This window comes from Micromys minutus, assembly GCF_963924665.1.
Source record: "Micromys minutus genome assembly, chromosome: 7".
Lineage (NCBI taxonomy): Eukaryota > Metazoa > Chordata > Mammalia > Rodentia > Muridae > Micromys > Micromys minutus.
The window spans coordinates 53,454,020-53,476,487 of NC_137976.1; the positions used below are offsets into that span (position 1 = coordinate 53,454,020).

General features: G+C 35.8%; 1 protein-coding gene and 1 pseudogene across 3 annotated transcripts in view; both read right to left on the reverse strand.

The window, feature by feature from the left end:
- Window positions 1-22,468, reverse strand: part of LSAMP (limbic system associated membrane protein) — a gene marked incomplete at both ends in the record, with an annotated part of 2,089,443 nt that overhangs the window by 1,860,502 nt on the left and 206,473 nt on the right. The gene's annotated exons all lie outside the window — the stretch shown is intronic.
- LOC308422563 (peptidyl-prolyl cis-trans isomerase D-like) lies at window positions 1,014-2,148 on the reverse strand (annotated as a pseudogene). The gene has a single exon. The product of its transcript is annotated as a peptidyl-prolyl cis-trans isomerase D-like (transcript).

Here is a 22,468-nt window from a genome sequence, read left to right on the forward strand (position 1 = left end):
CAGTACAAAAAGGCAAATCACATGTGCTTGTTATGCTAGGAGTACATTCTGAGGTGACATGTACTGGTTTAGAGCAGTTATGGTCATAAATATGTTGGGTGCCAGGAGCGGAAGTGTAACAAATTTGTAAACTTTGCATTTAATTTTGCTGGTCTTAATACTTCTCATGCTTATTGACCAAAATCATAGCCCTCTTGACTTTTCTGAACTTCTGAAGTTTTGTAAAGACAAAATATTAGAGCCAGTGTTTTGTGTAATGATGTGTGTTTGTTTGTGTGTGTGTGTGCATGTGCGTGCATGTGCCATTGTGTACAAGTTCACAGGTGTGTCTGTACAATTAGTGAGCTAACAAGCACTTTAAAAACACACTTGTCACCTTTGCACCGATAAAGCACTCATTTCTTTTACTATAAATTAACAGGTAAAGGAACTAGTAAGCATTGCTCAAAATTGTGATCTAGGAGATTGTGAACCTCAGTACACTTCACTGTGATACAATTACAAATTTAATCTCTGAGATCAGAGAAAGGAGTTGTGCTTTTCTGCTTGATCCCCAAACGAGATGTGGTGAGTCTTTCTTCCAGGCAATAGATGAAATGAAAAGCTGTTTTACATGAGTCTCAGATCCAAACCTGAAGACAAAGTTTGCTGGTGTATTGGTTTGTATGGCCAGCGTTGTGGTTCTTTGTTTCACGTTGTTTATGCAATTTGAAGACTTAGGCAAAGTAGATAAACTCTACTTACAGGGAATGTGCATTAGTGTTTATTACATTCTATGTCTGCTGCCTCACACTTGTCTTTTCTTCCCAGGAAGTTGTCATGAATGCATGTGATATGACTTTCCTTTTTATTCACTTTATTTTGAAATGCTTTACTAAGAAGGAACCTATGTCAGCACTGCTATGTAAACAATGACAAATATCAAGGAAAGCACATCAGGGAACATGTAGACAATAATATACACGGTCTTTCATAAAATCACTGTATAAGAGCTAAGGAAAGTTTAGTCCTTATTAATCAAACATTTTTGCATACACCACCTTCTTTTCATCTTTCTGTGCCTTCATCATTTGTTTGACTTTAAGCAATTCTGCCACAATAGCTTTGTCTCCTGGGGCTATCTCCCGAAACTTCGTCAGATCAGCCAGGGGCTATCTCCTGTTCCTTCTTATGATCAGCCAGTGCTTGATCTCGTTATTTTAATCCTTGCCATCCTTCTGTTTTTCACTACAGTGTTTTAGTGTTTGAAGGGTCCATTTCAAGAGCCTCTAAGCAACTGTCAATTGCCACCTGCCAGTTTGACATCTTCAATTTACAAGCACCGATATTCAGCACACAACTTAAGGCTACAGGTTGCAGTCTGGATATATCTGCTTTCTCAATAACGGCCTTTGCACTATGCATGTACCTTGAAGCCTTCACATATTTTTAGTAGCCATCTCCCAGTTCTGAGACTTGAAAAAAGGTGTATTCCTAATGCCTTTTTATGCCTTCAGATATTAACACAATTTTATCTACATCTTTTAAATCTATATATGCATCCTCGGGGAAATCTGCATGATTGTCACCAGAGCCATCTTTGGGTATTATTCCCCAGTCAACCCTTTCTTTCAGTTCTCCACATTCTGCAATAAAACACAGTTTGGGAGAGTTTTCACCGTTCACTTCTACACTTTTTAACATCCTTGCCACACTAGTCCTTTTAGTACTTGACCAAACACCACATGTTTCCCATCCAAATGAAGAGTTGAAACTGAGAATCATTTGTATTGAGCCCTGCGTTTGCATGCTCAGTAAACTCTCCCAAACATGTTTGTAAAATGAAAATTTTATCTTCAAAGTTTTCACTATACATACTTTCTCTACCTTTCCCATTCTGATTGGAGAAGTCTTCACCCTGAATCATAAGTTTCTTAATAATTTGGTGAAAAGGATATCCTTAAAAATGGAGAGGTTTCCCAGTTGTAAATCCAGTGCTCCTCTTTTTTTTGTACCAATGCATAAAAATTGTCTGCACTTTTGGGAAAAATATCTACAAACAACTCTAAAACAAACTTCCAACTAGCTCCCTGCCACCATATTCATATCAAAGAAGACTTGCAGGTTCTTAGGATTAGAAGGCTTGGCTTCTGGAGATGGGTGGGACATTTTCACTGCAGGTTCTGGAAAGAGGGACATGTGTGAGAGGGGCTCAAATTACTGATCTCCCTGCAAGGATCTGAATAGGGAGGATTGCTTCCTTGTAGTGGGGGACCTTAGAGTTCTAATAAACTCACTTTTCATCTTTAAAGAAGACTCCTCCATACTTTCCCTAGTGCTTCAGATAAAACCCAAAGAATTTTTAAGTTATCCAATTATGATCCTACTCTGACTGGAAATCTACTAAGCTTTAAATAAACCTTTCTAGTAGAAGAGGCCTTCAAAGATCTCTGGACTAAAATATGCCTAGTTTATCTGCAAAAAATCTTTCAGATTTTAGGCAGAATCTCTTCTTAGAAATCAGGACATCTCTTTCTATGTTGTTTATTTTAACAGTGTATGTATTGACATATTACCATCATATTCCATTAAAACTTTCCTATTCAGGTTGCTTGTTAATATATGCTCAAAGAGGATGAGAACAATATCAATTACTTGAAGTTTGACCAGAAAATATTTTCTTATGGGAAGTTATGAATAATTCTAGAAATGACTACAAGTGAAAAAAGTATCATATCAGAAATAATAGCATGATAGTTTTACAGTTCCCTCCAACAGCAACAGAGAGAACAAGTAGCTCACTTTTTCCCAAATAAGAATGCACAACTGAAAATGCCAAGAAAACTCACCAGTATATAAGACCAGATCTATGTATCCCCTCTGTGTTCTGAGCTCTGCTATTGGAATTCCCTGAGAAACAATATTATGCACATAGTCTGTAATTTAGTTTTGAAAATTACTCTTTGCTTGAGTGTGAGAGTTGAATTGATAAAGACTGTAATAAAGCAGGGGCAAACACAATAAATAAATAACTTGTTATTAAATTTCATACTTCAACATTATTTTTAAATTGATCACAGCATAACTTCTAATGTCTGGATTTCTCATGTCATAACAGTTATTTATCTAGGGATAAATATTCTGGGTTAATGGTTTATACATATAGTAATGAAAGCTAGCTCATAAACGGAATACCTAGAATGAAAAATTTCTATTTAATCAAAGGTGAATAAATGATGTTTTAGAAGGTCTGAGAAGAAAACTATCCTAAAAATCAAATGATTCAATCTAAAATATAAATCCTTCCCTAGATAATATAAGATTTTGGATATGAGAAGGTTTAATTTAAAAAGAAACTTGATTTTCCATGTAAGATGATTGACAAGAAGCTGCCTTCATGCGACTTGATGAAGAAGAGTCATAATGACAAATAATAGAAGTCCAAAGAGAGAAAAAAATTTATTTTGAAAAATCACGATGTTATTGAAAGAATACTGTGAAATTCCCTTGCCTGGTTGGAGGGTTTGAAGTAGATCCCTCATCTAGAAGATGAAGTAAGGCTCTGTGGGTCACAAAAATGGTAGACATACCTCAAGGGTAAGCCACCAACCATCCAGAGGCTCAGGTCCAGATATGGATTATAGTGATATGTCTACCCCATTGCAAGAATCATTGATAGTGGAGAGAAATAATAGTGTCTTGATTGCTTTATGTATCTCAAAGGGTGATGTACACATAAAAATGTGTCTATACTAAATACAATAAGCTACTCTGAGGAACTGAAAACAGAGAGCAAGCAAAACTCAAACTACCAGAATTTAACCCATCAGAGTTTCAAGGTACGTAACATAGAAATGGACATTAAGATTAGGAGATCCAGATACTGTAAGGATGCAGTTGGTAGATTTACTTTTAGATACTTTTATTCTTCTCTCATATATTGTATCTGTAGTAATGTCCCCTCCTTTATCTCCTCCCAGTCCGTCCCCCACAACTTACCCTCTTCCCCAGATTTACTTCTTCTCCATTTCCTTTTAGAGAAAATGTCAGGTCTCTCAGGAAATACAACCAAATATTCCTGTGATATCCAGTTGCAATACACATTCACATATATTAAGTCTGTATGTGGCAAAACAATTGGAAGAAAGAACCCTAAATAGGCAAAAGCATCATAGACAGCTCCCACCCACTGTTTCAGGAGTAGCTCAGGAAAAACAAGTTACCCAACTCTAACTTTTAAGTTAGACCGTTACATGTTCAATTTCTGGGATTCTGTTTAGTGGATTCTGTGAGTTTTCTGGCTCTGGCTCCTATATTCTACCCCTCCACCTCTTTCACAGAATGTTTGGTTTGTGTATATTTCTATATTTTTTATGTTTTAATGTTGCTGTTTGTAAAGAATCTTGTTTTCTCCATCTGATTAGTACTAGGGAATGTGCTCTTAGAAATATGCTACTCAAAAGATCCCAGAAGAAAGTCAAAAGGTGTAAACAAACCATCAAATGTGCAAATTGCATGAAAAAAAATGAAAGAATTATAAAATTATCAATGATTATCCATGCAGACTCAGTATAACCTCCCCAAAAGATTATAATTCTTTAACTACGACATTCAAAGATACAAAAATAGGTCAAACAACAGAAGTTTTGATACGATTTCTAGTAGTAATGATAAAAAAGTTCAAACATGCTGCGAAACAATTTTGAGTATGGGAGTACAATCAAAAAATGGAGAAAAAAAAAGCAAAATGGACGACAAAACAGTAACTTAAAGGAAAAATAGAGAGAGACATGCAAGAAAAATTTAGCAAGAATATCAAAAGAACAAATGAAATATTAATAATTCAAAGATCAAGGAACCAGAAAAAGCAGTGGAGAGAACTATCAGTAGAGTGTATCAAGTAAATGGAAGTATAAAGATGAAAGTATTTTAAGGATAGAAGACAAATAAAAAAACAAACAAGCAAAAAACATTAAAAAAATAAAAATAAACTGTGCTCAATAATGCCCAGTATCCAAAGATATATTGAAGGGACAAAGTCTTTGAATCCACTTAAGAATAAAAAAGGGCTGAAAAAAATCAAAGCCTCATGAATAAAGACAGAAATTATATGAGAATTTCAATCATGGCCAAAGGGTTTTGACAAAATTCAATATGTTTTTATAATGAAATCATGAAAGCTAGTAATAAAGAGAAAATACATCAATGAAATAAACATTATATATGAGAATTCCACAGCCAATATTATATTCAACAAAGAAAAAACAGAGTTCTTAATCTCCAGTTGGGATCTAAGCAAGAGTCTGACTCTTTTTCTCCTACTCAATATATGAATTCAACTAGAACAATATTCAAGTATCCTTTCTGTATCTACAGTAAAAACATCCAGACCATGACAAATTTAGATGAAATAGAGTTTAATTTCAGCTTATAATTCAAGGTACATTGTTGTGAGGAACTCAAGGCAGGGACCTGGAAGAGATAATTCTATCAAACCCACCATCAAGATCAGAATAAAGCAGTTTCATACATGATAGCTGGCCTGCTTCCTTATGCTCAACACCATTTTCCAATTCTTGTACAGTTTATTACCCTTTGCCTAGTACTGCAGGCTTTCACGATAGACAGGGTCTTCCTACATTAATCAAACTAAAATTTTCCTTGTAAGTGCCCATTAGCTAACACAGTCCCTCACTGAGACTGTTTGTTTCAGATGATTCTGTATTGTACCAAGTTGATAAAATTAACCACCATAAACACTACCCTAGCAGAAAAAAAAATAAAGATGGTTTCAAAAAAGAAATCAAGAAGTGGTTTTTCCTCTATTTATAGATATGAACCTGTTTTAAAGTCTCTAAAGACACCATTAGAAAATTCTTTGAGGACTTAGAAGATAGATCAATAGTCAAGAGATACTGAGTTCAAATCCCAGCACCCACATGGTAATTCACAACTATCTATAACTGGATGTGATGTCCTTTCTTAAATGCAGATGTACATGCAGCAGGATGCTCATACATTAAATAAAGAAATAATTTTAAAACCTACAAAAATTTTATAACAAAGAAGAAAATTATTTGATCTGTGAAAGCATTTATCAAATATTACAGTTCAGAACTTTGTGTACATAGCAATATCAAGCTATCTGAGGAATAAATCCAGAATAGAATTTTACTAACTAGAATTTGAGAACAGTAATAGTTTGAAAGAATAAAGTATCTTGAAAGAAATCTAGTCAAGGAGATGAAGTATCTCTATAACAAAATAAGACTTTGAAGACAGAAATGAAAGATCATATAGATATGAATCAGAATTCAAAGGTTTAATTAAGAACAGAAATCATCCTATATTTTCTGTACAACCTCATAATAATTTCTATGATACACCCACAGACAAAGGAACAACTGTCCTACAATTGGTACCAAAACTCAAACAGCCCTAATGGCAGGAAAAGTTCTTAGCTGCAAAAACAATCCTGATATCAGCATAATTCCTAATCCTAAATTATATTTCCTAGTCATCTTAGTTAAAAGCATGGTACTACATAAATATGGGCACATAGTCCAATAGGAGACATACATAAAACAGTCATAGCCCCCAAACATTTGAAAAAGTTGTTAATAATAAAAAACTTGATAAAAAACCTCCATTTTAATAAATACCATGAAAATTTGATATTCACCTGTACAAATGAAACTAGATAAATATTTCACACTCTCCACAAAATTAACTCAAAATGAATCTAAGACTTTAAGTTAAAATCTAAAACTCTTAAAATGCTGAAAGGAAACATAGACAGTTTTTAATATATAGGTAAAGGTCAAAGGTAAACCATTTTTAATGACTGTATTTATACAGGAATTCACCTTGATAACTAATAAACAGGATTGAATGAAATGAAAACATTTATGCTCATGAAGATGATAAAGGAATATCAGCAGAATGCAGATATATGTACAGACTTAGAAAATAAATTCTTACAAAGTATACCTCCAATGGAGGATCAATATCAATAACAGACCTCAAAAAATTAAACACCAGAAAACCAAATAATACAATCAATAAATGTGCTGATGAAATGAGTAAACATTTCTCAAACTAGATATACAAATGTTTCCAATGAATATTTGAAAACATGTTCACGGGCCTTATTCAGCAAAAAATAAAAATTAAAACTATAATTGGAATTCTCATCTCATACTAGTCAAAATGACTACCATCAAGAAATGACATGGTAGCAAATTCTTAGGAGAATTTGGGAAAAGAAGAACTCTTATATGCTGCTGATTTAACTCATATCTAGTATAGCTACCATGGAAATCAGTTCAGAGGTCCCTGACAATAAAATATTGAACTATCTTTTGACTTATCTATAAAACTGTTGGCTATACACCCCACCAAACAGCTTTTAAATCAACATACAATATACATATATATGTATACACACATATGTATGTATGTTTTTGTGCACTTTCACAATAGCCAAGACATGAAGCCCATTGAGATGTCCAACAACATATAACTATAATAGAAAATGTAGTATTTTCATATTTTTAGACAATGGGGTTTTATTGAGATGTTTGCAATAGTAATTGTGATGATTAGTTTAGAACATAGAGTTTGTTGTATGTATGTGTACATGTGGGGGGCTCATTTAGAAAGTGATCTCTAGTAAGTATGAAATATTTTGAAAAAAAAGATGAAAATCAAAAAGTATAAAATACTATATGTAACATGGAAGCTGGTAGGAATATTTACTTGGGAGGACTGGAATCAGCAAAGAATGAAATGGTGACAGAAATGGTTAGTGAGAGCAAATATAAACAAAGCATAGACATATATTCATATATACATACAAATACACACACATACACACACACACACACACACACACACACACACACACATATATATATATATCTGCACACACATAAAACTGTCAAAATAAAATCTATCGCATTTTATGCTAAGAAAAAATAAATATATTTAATCTTAGGCTGAAAGTTTATGAATCAAAGAATAGTTTCATGTATGAAAGATGACTCCAAATTTACTTGGTAATAATCTGATTTATTCTGAAATTATGAATTCCTCAGATTAATCACCTGTAAACTTGTAATAATCACACTTTAGGGGAAATTTCTTGAGGAATAGCTACTTAATGTTTACTGCAAGGTTTAGTATAATAAGTTACATAAGAAACTGAAATGCATGTGCAATGAATTTAGAATGTCATGAGTAAATTGATGTAAATCAGACCTTTACATCTATATTATATGTATACATGAAAAGTTATAAGAAGCAGAGAGCTGAATTACTTCCTTAAGTGAAGGAAAGAAACAGAGCTTAGGAGGGCATAAATGGCTCATTCTTAATGGATGAGCATCTCATACATATCTTACTGTCCATCACAGAAGATAGGGCTTCCACCAGTTGCCTCTATTTTGAGTGTCTTGAATATGTAGCTGTATTTTTGAACATCCAGCAGATGAAAGTTGGAACTTGGAGCATTTTCAGTTGTCTGAGCTACAGAATTCCTTCCCATAAAAGTATCTAGTCTTTGAAAATTGGTGTCTTCCTTTTGGTGGTCGCTTGTCTTCCCTGCTTACATGTCTCATGAACTTGTAATTCTGTGTTGCTTGGACCCTATGTTCCTGGGAACTCAGAGAATCAATCAACCTGGCTTGATTTTTTCCCATGCTCAGTGAGTCTGTCAGAGAAATTCAACTTTATCTATGAAGAATATTCAAAAATAAGGAAAATTCTCATCTCCCTCAGAAATCAGTGCCAAGTTAAAATTTGATTATCACATTTATAGAAAAGTAAAATAGCAGTAAACCATTTATTTGTCATTTGGTACAATGGCGTGCCATTGTTTATTTAGTCCTAGAATGGCTTTGAAACCATCATGTGTCTAAAACATTTTCATACGGAGTCCCCAAAAGAGCATGAAAATAATGTCTTCTAGGTAATATCTGTCACTATTATTTCTAAAATTACAAAGTAATTTCCTGGTGTTATGCATAGAATTGAAACTTTTAAGTGGGGACTTTATGTATATATGCATCTAGAAACATATTTGAAAAAAATGTCACAGACATTCCTGAGAGCAGGAATGGATTTCCTGGAAGGTTTATTCTGTTGGGAAAAAAAAAACTCCCAGGATTCTTTAGTCCCACTATATTCACCAATTCCACAGATTATCAGATGCCTACTTTAGATATAATAAAAAATAGATTATTTTATTTTTTTAGATTTATTTTTTATTATTTAGTATATATAATTACATTGCAGCTGTCTTCAGACACACCAGGAGATAGCAGCAGATCTCATTATAGATGGTTTTGACTCACCATGTGGTTGCTAGGATTTGAACTCAAGAACTCTGGAAGATCAGCCAGTGCTCTCAGTCATTTCTCCAGCCCCTAAGTTATTTCTTTAATTATTATCTAGGCCAGTAGTTCTCAACCTTCCCAAAACTGAGAAAAATGTTTATGGTGTGGTAGCCCAAATTATACATTTACTTGTGTTGTTATTTGATAACTGAAATTTCACTACCACTACAAATTATAATGCAAATATCTGGGTGTTGTAGTGGTTCTTCTTGTTGTTGTTGTTGCTTTGGTGGTGGTTGTCTTAAGGAACCCACTGAAATGGTGGTAAAACCCACAGAGGTTAGGACCTACAGGTTGAGAAACACTGAAACAGACATTGTAATAGTTTTCTAAGAACCCATCTTTCATACATGATATATGCATGATAGACAGAGGGTCAAATAACCTAAAATATGTACAGCTGTGTACAGCCCTCTATTGCTTCCATTAGAGCAATCTCTATTGTATTTTCCAGCTCATTTTAATATTCTTATTCCTAAACTGGTTGGTTTTAGAAGTCCTCCTGTTTTCTGAATCAAATTGGTGGCCCGTATCATTAATTCTGCAGCATTCTAAAGCACACTAAATTCATGTTATTTCTACAACTGTAGCTGAAATTACTCATATCTTTTATTTGAAAGCACATGATATATATATATATATATATATATATATATATCATGAGAAGAGTTATCGAAGGTAGTAAATGAAAACTGAAATGTATATGATAGAAAGACCAAAATGAAAGAAGGACAAAGAGGAGAAAATGAGGAAGGAAAGGAGGAAAGAGATATGAAGAACATCAAGATTTCATTATACAATTTCTTGAGTACATGAACAAGCCCATCATTTGTGTGTGTCTTAGTCATGGTTTCGAATCGTGCTAAAACATGATGACCAGGAAGCAAGTTGGGGAGGAAAGGGTTTATTCAGCTCACACTTCCACATTACCATTCATCACCAGAGGAAGTCATGACTGGAACCCAAGCAGGTCAGGAAGCAGGAGCTGATGCAGAAGCCATGGAGGGATGTTACTTACTGGCTTGCTTCCCCTGCCTTGCTCAGCTTGCTTTCTTATAGAACCCAGGTCTACCAGTCCAGGAATGGCACCACCCACAATTGGCTGGGCCCTTTCCCTTTGATCACTAGTTGAGAAAATGCATTATAGCTGAATCTCATGGTGGCATTTTCTCAACTGAAGTTAATTTCTCTGTGATAACGCCAACTTGTGTCAAGTTAACACACAAAACCAGCCAGTATAATTGACTCCTTTTCAATTTGACACACAAACAAAGCACTATTAAGCTTCAACCTTCAACCCTTACTTTCTTATTCATCCCAAGATCCTAAGATCTAAAGAACTTTTAAAAGTCCCACAGTCTTTACAATTTTTTTTTTAACTCACTGGTAAATAGTAGGTGTTTACAGCAGAACTGATACTCGATGGGGGATGGACATCATGACAAAAGTGTACTACTTTGTACTGGAAATATAGCAATAGATAGTCATACAAATTCTTATATATTAAAATTTTAATGTCCTTAAAATACCTAACCTCTTTTAAAATTCAAAGTATTTTTACAACTCAGTCTATACTGTGAGCTGCACTAAAATACTTTCTTCCTTCAAAAGAGAAAAATATCAGGGCACAGTCAATCATAAGCAAATCAAACTCTAACTTTCCAATGTTTGTAATCCATTCAAGATTTTTGGGCTCTACCTGCTTGTACTCCACTGCTGCTGCTGTTCTTGGTGGTCATCTCATGGTATAGTCATCTCTAAAACACTGCTGACTTTTGCAACTAGTCCTCCCCAATAACCTTTCATAGGTCTTCTCATTGTGCTAGTCCTCAACTGGCAGGACCCCTTCACTCCTGGGCCATCAATTGTAATGGAGGAACCTACACTTTCACCAATGTCCTTCCATGGCCTCTCACAGTGCTGAGCCTCAGCCAATCTTTATGACACCTTCATTCTTCAAACTACTGTTACCTGAGTGACCCTTACACTTACGAAGTCTAGCTGGAGCACAAGATACAACCTTGGCTATCTCTGGAACACAAGTTTCTTTGTGCTCACAGAAAACACTTTTCAGAAGATTTCACCTCAGTAATGCTGGTCTTCTCTTAATCACCACTGATTTCTCAGTTACAGCTAACCAGCATCAATAGTTTAGGTAATGAAAAAGTTTTGCTTTAATAGATCTGGTATCTTGTTAATCACAACGGATTCTTCAGTCCCAGCTAACTAAAACCATGGAATTGCCACAATCAAAACAGCAACAACCCTGATAAGAGTGTTTAATCTTCCCTCTGAAATTTCACACACAAGGCCTTCATCATTTGCACTGTTCTCAACACTATCTGCCAAGCTCCTACAGAACATTGCACAACTCTTAACACCCAATGGCTCTTTTAGCTCCAAGTTGCAAAGTTCTTCCTCAGTCCTCCTCAAAAACATGGTCATGTTGTCACGGAAATATTCCACTATGCTGGTACCAATTTGCCATAGTTGGGGGTTTCTATTCCTGCACAAAACTTGACTAAGAAGCAAGTAGAGGAGGAAAGTGTTTATTCAGATTACAATTCCAAATTGCTGACTATCGCCAAAGCAAGTCAGGATTGGGACTCAAGCAGGTCAGGAAGCAAGAATTGATGTAGGAGCCACACAGGGATGTTACTTTTGGCTTGCTTCTCCTGGCTTGCTCAGATATCTTTCTTATAGGGTTCAAGACTACCAACTCAGGGATGGCACCACCCACTACAGGCCTTCCTACCCTTAATCACTAATTGAGAAAATACCTTACATCTTGATCTCATGGAGGCATTTTTTCTCAAGGGTGGCTTCTTTCCCTGTGATAACTCTATCTTGTGTCCAGGTGACTCACAAAACTAATCAGTACAGTGTATTAATCTAAAAATGTAGTAAAATTAGTGAAAATCAATGTCGCTGTATTTTTTAGTATTCTATTGCCTCTGTGGAACACCACAACAAAGACACATTTAAAAGAAAGTATTTAACTGGGATTATAGTAACAGAAGGTTAGAGACCATGATGCCAACGTGAAGGCCTGCCAGCAGAAACAGTTCACATTTCAAACTGGGAAAAAGAGCTAGTGATGGTCATGCCACAAGTATTTTAAAACATCATGTTTACCGCAGCTACATGTCTGTCAACAAAACTGTATTTACAAATTCTACACAAATAGTTTTACTAGCAGGGAGCAAAAATTCAAGTCTATAAGCCTATGGGGGACATTCTCATTCAACCACCATGCTCTTCACACAAATATATCTGAAGATTCCTAAAATTGTTCTACATTTAGGCACACGGCTTTTTTTTTTTTTTTTGTTTGTTTTTTTTTTTTTTTTTTTTTTTTGTTTTGTTTTGTTTTTCTCTATTTTCTATTTTCTTTCTTTTAATTTTAAGAATATAACTTTATTACATTTCTCACTTTGCCTTTCTCTCCAATGGACTCCTTTAAAATCTCCTTCAAATTTATAGTATTTCTTCATTCACTAATTGTTATTATATGAAATATAGATATACATATATACCTATGGTCCTAAATGTAATATGTTAATCTCTGTAACATTATATACATGCATGTATATGTTAATACATGCATATATACATTTATACACACATTTTTTTTTCATAAATTGTCACTGGACAGCCAAATTATGCTCTTCCTTGTAGAAGACCTTTTCTGATCTTCCATTGCCTATAGTTGTTTGTATAGAATGGAAGCCTCAGGTATTTTACTTGATCCAGTTTTGACATGCTCTATTTTCTTTATGGGGAAAGATAGGATGGGTATATGTTTCTAGTTCTGTAGGAGATTGTCAATAATGGGTCATTTTACAGTTGCTGTTTTGTAAACCAATTAAAATGCTATTACTAACACCTATTAACCAATTATCAGCACCTCTTCACATGGCATGATGGTAGCTATGGTCTGCACTTTGCTCTGCATTTGCACAGTACGTTTTTACATCATGTGGCTCCCAGAAGGTAAGGCATCTGATTGTTTTACAATTTAACTGCATGAAGAAGACTGTGCTGTAAAACTTGTTATTACTCTTAGTTCCCGTTCATCTTTGACTCTTGATGAAGTAATAGACTAAAAGGAGATGATTGGAAATCATTCACAAACTATGTCCAAAATTACCAATAAGACATAAAGCAAATATGTTCAAAATAATATGCCATCTACTATGACTACATATTAAAAAAACCCAAAATGCTCATTTACAAATACAGTTATGCAGAACATAAACAGAGGCTTTAATTATTATAGTGAGCTCTGTATCCAGTGGGAAATCCCTGGAGAAAACTAACTTATAGCCTCCTCTGCCAACTATTGGTATTTACAACCAAACAATGTTTTATTGACACCATATAAGTTTAGAAGTTTCTTGATAGCCAGCAGTATGTTCTATCAAAAATGACAATCTCCTGTACCCCTCAAACAACGGAGCCAAATAAACAGTTTGTATATTAATTTACTAAATAACACAATTGAGTATAGCTCTGAAGATATATTATGATCTGATCTAGATAAACATCAAAGGAAATAGGAGGCAAGTTCTATGTGATGACATCAGAGCAAATTCTGTTAAAGTTTCTGTTATAAGAACTTGAACAAGGAGGGGAAATCCCTACAGTTGGAGATACTGATTATTTAGCTGAAAAAAAATGACAGAACAATTTCCGAACAGTTTAAATTTAAATTGTAAGCATTTCCAGTAGAGGAAAGCAATGCTCTTGAGCTTGAAAAGAGTGGGAAAATCATCAGTCAGAGGGAAATAGCTCAAATGGGTGGAGAAATTGGGAAATTTTCACTTTAAATGATGTTGAGATTTCCTGCTGAGACAAATTACAACCTTGAGGGTACAATTGAAGTAAATTAATTACTGAGAGAGTTTTTAAAAGAAATAATGGCAAAGTACAAGAGTGATGAAGACCAAAGATAGGCAAGTACTTAATTTTGAGCAGGCAAAGCATTTTTTTTTTTTTTTTTTTTTTTGGAAACTCAAGTATTGTAATGTAAATTCTTCCACAATAAGGCAATCTCATTAAGAAGTTTCCTGAGTTCACTATGAAAAGATCAGTTCAGATTTTTCATAGTTCCCCTCTCCAATCGGGATTTTTACTTTATCAAAACCATGGGAGACATATTATGTTTTGTGAACATGTTTATCATTATCCACACCATCAGTATGAGCTATATAATAATGTTGCAGTTTTGTAGCTTGCTAATCAATGACAGCAATATGATTATTATTAAATAAGAAATCCTCTACATGTTTATAATTACTGAATCCAGCTCTTTTTCTGATGTTGACTATTTTCTTTCTCCCCTGCCCCCATATCTCTAGAGACAGTTTAACACTTTTTGATATGCTTATGGGAATGAAAGCGATAATTAAGCTGTGTGATAGATGCGGTGTTAAAATGACTCATTGTAGTAGAAACATAAGACAGATAGGAGTCGATAGAAATTTATCTAGATTGTTGGGTATTATCTGACATTGGGATAAAAACTGACTGTGTCAGGATGATGTAAGAAGGTATTGAGGAACCAATAAGACAATGTTCTTCATTCATATTTTCTTGTTGAGAGATGACGTACTGTAAGCAGCCAGAAACATGGAGGAACTATCTAAACTGTCAAAAACTGAATTCTGTTTCACTTTGTAATGTTTACAGCATTTCAAAAAAAAAAATTCTGCATCGCTTTGAGTCTGGCAGCAATATTTGTGAGCCAAATCAATTTGCATCACATTCTGAAAGAGAGAGCTCAAGATTCTCATGAGTCTAGACTCAGAAAGACATGAGCCGAGATGGCCCAAGAACAAGACAGTGTCAACAGCAGGGAACAATGAAATATTGAAGAAATACAGACAACAAACATCTTAGTACTATGAATGAGGTCCTCCTTTCCAATTTATGTTGTGCTTTGAAAGTGTATTAAATGATATCACTGTAAAAAACACAAATATATTGGCAACACTAGACAAAAGAAGATGGTGTGTTTTGTTTGTTTGTTTGTTTGTTTTACGGATTTAGTCTGCTACAGTGCGGGTTTTACATACTATTTCCAGTCACTTGTTCTATAATTTTGAATATCACGATTTAGTTACATCACAAAAGTTTTAATTTTTAATTAAATACTTAAATTAACCTTTAATTATTTCTTCAATGATGATAAAATAATTTCTATGTGAAAAGGCAGGATTAGGTTTGAAATTCTTAAATAATCAAGAGCTTAAATTGTACAATTCTAATATGCTAAGGACAAAAAAATAACTTTCTGACATGGACAGGAAGACATATGACCATCCCATTCCTACTATTCCTTAGAAGGATCCAGGATAATCTTCATGAATTCAAAGGCAGACTGCTTTACCTGTTGAGATCAAGAATATCTAAAGTTATATAGTCTATAGTAAGACAAAACACCGGAATACTCTCATCTGCTACAGGCCTTATATGTGAATGTATACTGGTTGAGACCAGGCACCAAACACAAAGAAAATTACTTATAATAACTTCTACAATGAAATATGATTTGGCAAATAATACTCCCCAAAATGATGGAAATGTGACTTCTAATTCAAAACCAAAATGACAAGTTGAAACAACAAAATATGTGAAGTTTCCCAGCAAAAAGTCTCAGTCAGGAACAACAACAACTCTGGAAGTTTATCCAAATGGAAGAATAAAGTCTTTTTTGCTCAAGCAATAGAAATGCCACTGCTCTGTGAGTCTGTGAAACTGAAGGAATGTTGTTCCAGACACGTCACAGAGCTAGATACAAATGGTTAGGGCAAAGGCAGTGGTGGTTTACTTCATTCTATGTATACAAGGGGAGATTTTAGAAAAAAGGTGGAAAAGGTCCATCCCCTTTTCTGATTAACTAAAAATTTTGTTTATGTTTACTGCAGAGATAAAGGCCTTATGTGGGGGCAAAAGAATTATAGAGACAAAAGTACTCAAACAGTTATAGGGTTCCCTTATAAACACTGAAGCACAAACTGAACCACTAAGCTCCTGTTCTTCCTCGTATCAGATCTAAAATAGAAAGTACAGTATCTACATTTTTTGAAACACACTCTTGCATGTGTCTTATAGGCTATGTTAGTGTATGAACTTAAAAAATCAAATAATTAAATAAACCTCTGGTTATCATTTGGGCACAGGAATAAGAAAGAAATGAAATTCAAAGCAGTAACTTTCTGATAAAAATGGGATAATGTAAGCTCGGTGTGTGTTTGAAAACCTTTGTCCTCCATTCTTACACTTTCAAGGTCTGCAGTGAAAATAAATGAAGGGATGACAGTTTTTAAGATTGAGGACTAAATATAAAGAAATACACAGGGAGGAGTGAATAGCAATTGGAGTTGAGGATAACAACCAACACCTTCAGTGAGCACAGACCACATAAATAAATTATGTGCTTTAAGCCCTTATAAGCAAACTCCAAGGATTTTCTTTATGTATTTAACCATCTTCAAATAGTGCCTTTTCTATTTAGCCTCTTATCTAGAATATAGACATTACTTATTTTTCTGGCCTTACTAGAAAGTGTTGCTATTGGATTAATTTCCCTTTTACCTTAATTCAAATAAGACTGCTGTCTGTCCCCTTGTTGCATCCTTTGTTTTACTTTATTTGTCTGTTTGTTCTTAGTATGGCATAGAGAGGAGTGTATGCAAGCAAATAAGCAAGAAGTTATAGACAAACTAGTATAGGGTGCTTGGATCTTGAAAAATCAGGAGTCTGGCTAAGTTAGGGAAATGGCAGTGACCTTGGATGCTCAGGAAACAAGTGGTACAGCACTGAAGTCTGGAAGTCACCTGCACAGCAGTCCTGACCTTGATTATTTCCTTCAACCTGGAGGTACCCTACCTGCTTCAACAACCTTGGCTACTGCTTTCCCAATGTTGGGATGCCACAAGAGTAAGAAGTCTCAAAAAAAATTGTCTGACTTTCATTTGGCCAAGTATGTCCTCAGATGAAACACATCAACAGTCTTGGTTCTGTGGCCTTTGGCCTTTTTTGAAAAAGTTTGCAAACTCAGGAATTCGAGTGTGACCACCAGGTACCAGTCTAACTCCTTGGTGGCCTAGTTTGTTCCCAGGAAAATTTGTCTGGAGCTGTGTAATAAAACTCCAATCGTACTGAGCTTTTCTGGTTGAGTATATCTTGTCAGGTTAACAATGTGGTCTCTTCAGACACATTTTTGGGTAAGTAGGGAAGAAAGAGTCATCTTTAAAAAAGTGTATTCTGACATAAGCTTTCTTGACAGCTAGCTGCAGTCTTGGTGATAATAATCATTTAGTTTCTGAATAGACATAGAAGCCATTAGAACAGGGAAAAAATAATCACAGTAGATAGATGGAGGAAGGGACTAAGAAGGAGGATAGAAAAGGGATGGGCAGAATCAGGTATTGGAAAAAATAGGAAAAAATTACAGAGGGTTAGGAAATTGAATAGAAAGATGCATCAGTGGGGGATGGAGAAAGGGGTTACCCATTAGAATGTACCAGATGCCAGAGAAGCAATAGACTTCTGGGACCCAATGGTGATGGCTTTAGCTGAAATACCCAACAGAGAGAAGATACAGCCTATACATAATATCTTCATTATATAGGCATGGCCTCCAATTGAGGAAAGGGACTATTCACACATCTCACAATTTTTAACCCAGAAATGTTCCTGTTCAAAGGAAAGACAGGGACAAAAAAATGTAGCAGAGACTGAAGGAAAGGACATCGGGAGACTGCCTACCTAGGGATCCATTGCATTTGCAGACCAAACCCCCAGACTATTGCTGATGCCAAAACATGCTTGCTGACAGGAGCCTGCTATGGTTGTTTCCTAAAAGATTTTACCAGCACCTGACCAATACTGGTTCAGATACTCACAATCAACCATCAGACTGAGCCCGGGGACCACAACAGATGAGCTAGGGGAAAGACAAGGAACTGAAGTGAACTGCAACCCTTATGGAGAATAATATCAACTAAGTGGATCACCCAGACCTCCCTGGGACTAAACCACCAACCGGAGAATATATGGAGGGAGCCATAGCTCCAGTTACATATGTAGGAGATGCTGGCCTTATCTGGCATCAATGGGAGGAGATGCCCTTGGTACTATAGAGGTTTGATGCCCCTGGGTGGGGGAATGCTAAAATGGTGAACCTGGAGTGGGTGAGTGGGTGGAGTATCACCCTCATAGAGGCAAAGGGGAGAAGGGGGAGGGGAGATGGGGTGGGAAGTTTGTGGAGGATTACCCAGGAAGGGCTAAAACATTTGAAATGTAAATGAATAAAATGATTAATAATAAAAATAATGTTTCTTATATTTGATTACCGATGAAAATGGGAATGGTTTTCTATGTGAATTTTCTCAGCTTTTAGCTAATTATTTTGGAAAATACTGTCCTGCCACACAGCATGCTGAGATTCTCCCGTGCAAGTCCCAAAATATATTTTCCTTGAATTTCTCTCAGTGTATGCCCACTTTTATGTCTTGGGTCTAAAAACATCACCATGTCCATGTGTGCATGTGGCTGCATATATACTGTTTGCTTCTCACACTCCAATTCAGGGTTTTCAGCTCTTCCTTTAAAAGTAAAGAGTATAATTACTTAAACATACTGACACCCAGCGCTTGTACTAGTTTGTGATTTTGGCTCAAGAATTAATACTGCAGCTGTGTGGTTCTGCAAGGGTAATTAGGAGCTTGCCTGTTATAATCTAAGCACACACTGACTGAAGCTCTGCTCGACTACTTGCTATTCTCTAGAAAAGATATATAAATGTATATTGTGGGCCACTTTCTAGACATTTCAAATGAGTTGATGACATCTATATTAAATAATATACCTTAAAAATAAAATGGTCTTATGAAAATCATCTTAGACACTGTAGAAGATAATTTTATTTGGTTGCTGAAAATCTTGATACACTGTTAGAAGACACAGGTGGAAAGCACATGAAATGACAACTCAGTGTATGTTAGCAATGTGCAAGATCCATCTATTCTTCATGCACGCAAAAAAAAAAAAAAAAAGAAAGAAAAAAGAAAAGAAAAAAAGAAAGAAAAGCACCATATGCTATTTTCTGAACACTGCATCCAAGAACGGCATGGCCTTCCTGGGAGCTGATGTTCAGCCTTAGAGTTTGCCTTGGCTCAGATCCCAGGGACAATGATGCTAAGGGCAACACACTGCACCCTAGAAGTCACAATAAACTAAGGCTTTCTCAAAGGCAGCAGGGCTGTACAACCTGAAGAGCTTAGCTTTATGTTTTGTTGTTCCCAAATGAATTAGTATCTTCTTTGTCACAGAATGAAATACATTAAGTACATGCTGTTAAAGAGCATTTGTTTGATGAGCTTGGCAGAGTAAACGATCCCGAGTCAGATGTGTGGGCTTAAGTGTTAACTGGTACAATGGATCCATCTCTACTGGATCAGCAGCGTCGTTAACTGTAGAATGGGAGCAAGTACAGTTAGCATGTTTCTGGTGAAAATTATGGTCTAGGCACCTTATGGAGAGGTTCCCTCACTCCCACGACAGTCTCATTTCAAGATGAGATGTGGCACATACCTGGAAGCACCAACTCTCCCACCTTGACATCCTCCACTGGTGCTTCTACTCAGCCTCTGCCCATCCACCAGGCTGTCCAAAGACTACTAATGACTTCTTCCATGTACAGAGCATCTTCAGCAGACATCTGCTTGCACTGAGTCTTTTTCAGAACTTCATTCCCATGCTCTCCTCATCCATCCCTTTATTTGCAGGTGTAAGACATGCTTTGCCACTTGAGACCTGGTCTCAGCTTTTCACCCTCCTCGTCCTCTACCCTCCAGACCTAGCATTTACAAAAGTAACTGTTCCACTTCGGTTTCTACTTCTTGGAGGATCCAAACAGAAACGTACAGTTAGGGGCTCACACAGTCTCATTTCACTTCCAAAACAAAGCAATTTGTTAATATTATCCTTGCTTTACAAATGCACAAATAAAGGTATAAAGAGGTTAACATAACAAAGCCTTTTATTTCATAAAATTGTGAAAATATATTAATATAGTATATGTGGAAGAATTTTGTAATTTTATAATTAGTCTTTTCATGTTGGGGAAAAAACATAACCAGAATATTCGAGAACAGTTTGTGTCCTCCATGCTGATCCTTGACACCAACTCTGTGCCTTCTCTATGTGTCAGAATTCTTGGCCTTGAATTCATTTCTGGTGTACAAGTACTACCTGCCTAAGCAACATCCTAAATCACAAAACTAATGACATTTCTACAGTCATAAGTCATTGGGAGAAACTGAGTGAGGAAGGAAAGTCATGAGACAGGCATTATTCTGAAACCCCCAAAGAGTAATATGAAATAATTTTGACCATTTCAGGTATTGCCTTTATTAACAATATTGAGGGATGGGCAGAAAAGAAATCTGAGGGGAAAATTAAAAGTCAAGGGGGTGAATAAAAATAGTACAAGGCAAGAGAGGGGTAAGTTCCCCTGCACTGAAGGAAATCAGCAGTTATTACATTATTTGCTGTTTCCCTTGATTGCAAAGAGACAGAGAAAGCAACAAGGATAAAGTTGGCTGCCTCTGTAGGATTTCCAATAGAGCTTCAAAGAGAGACACTTTGATTATACCTATTGTTACATTAGAATCATTTAGGAGTCAAAAATTCCATGTCTTGAAGATGATTGAATACAACCTCTAAGAGACACAGCAATGTCACAGAATCACAGGGTGCTTAGGGAACAAAGGGGACATGGACTCCTCCTTACTAAATCAGCTGGCTCTCCCTACAAATGGAGATGCACTCCTTGGGGTAGAAATGTCACGCTGCCTCTCCCAGGAGGGTAGTAAGCGGCAGGAAATTTTCTCCATGTATGGGAGTCAGTGGCATCTTTATTTGCTCCCAAAATCACCACCAGACACTTCTGTTTATATTATGTGGAAGAATATCTAAACAGTGTACTTTTGGTGTGTACCATGCAAGAGGGACTATGAATTTATCTGTTACCCCTCTGTATCCTTTAACACTGGTTAATCCAGAACAACTGAAGCAATGCTTCTCAGCTTTCTTTTAAAGTGTGCTACAACAATTTAATTCAGTTTAGTGTGTTGTAGAGATACCCAATCATAAACATATTTTCTTTGCTACCTCACAACTCTAGTTTACTATTGTTACGATATTATAAAGTAAGTATATAATTTGCAGGATATTTGATATGTGACCTCAGAGTGGCCTTAACCCACTGAGTGGGAACCACTGGTCTACAAGGACCTTAAAGTGAAAGAGCTATCTTCAGGATCTTATCTATGCAAACCAAGGCTAGATGGCTGCTTCACCCTGAATACAAATGAGCATGACTTTATATGATTAGTCAAAATGAGTCTTGAAAGCAGATCAAAAATTACACACACACACACACACACACACACACACACACACACACACACACACACACACACACTGCTTCATATTTACTGACTTTTTGTTTTCAGTGAGGCTGTGCCATATTTCCTTGGCATAAATCCTGTAGTTACTTTGTGATTACATGATCAGTAAAGTAAACATATTACAGGTTGTCTTTTTCTCATCTTTTGTTGCACCATGGAATGACATTCCCCACATTTCCTCCTGGATGCTCTCTGTGTATAATTCTTGTTTTTTGAATTTTATCTGATATTTGAATTTTAGGTGAAAAACAGGAACCATACTCAGTCTTCTGCTTCCTGCTTTGAGGAATGTGTCTTTTCCATTTAAAGGCAACACCCCCCCCCCCAAGCTTTCCCTTGCTTTTTGTCAAGAGGAGGGTCTATATCCAGAGTGCAGAGTCCCTGGGGTCACCATGACCATGAACCAGTTTGTACACCTGGGCCTTGATATTAAAGGCAAAATGCACTTAGACAACAGATTACAAATATCAATCCATACACTACTATAAAGACTAAGATAATATAGTGGCCTCCGATTTGTGCTTTTTTTTTTCCTTCCCATCTGTTCAGAACTCAGGCTAAGAAGATCTCTTTGATTGGAAACAGGTTAGAAGGGCAAATAACTATAGAATA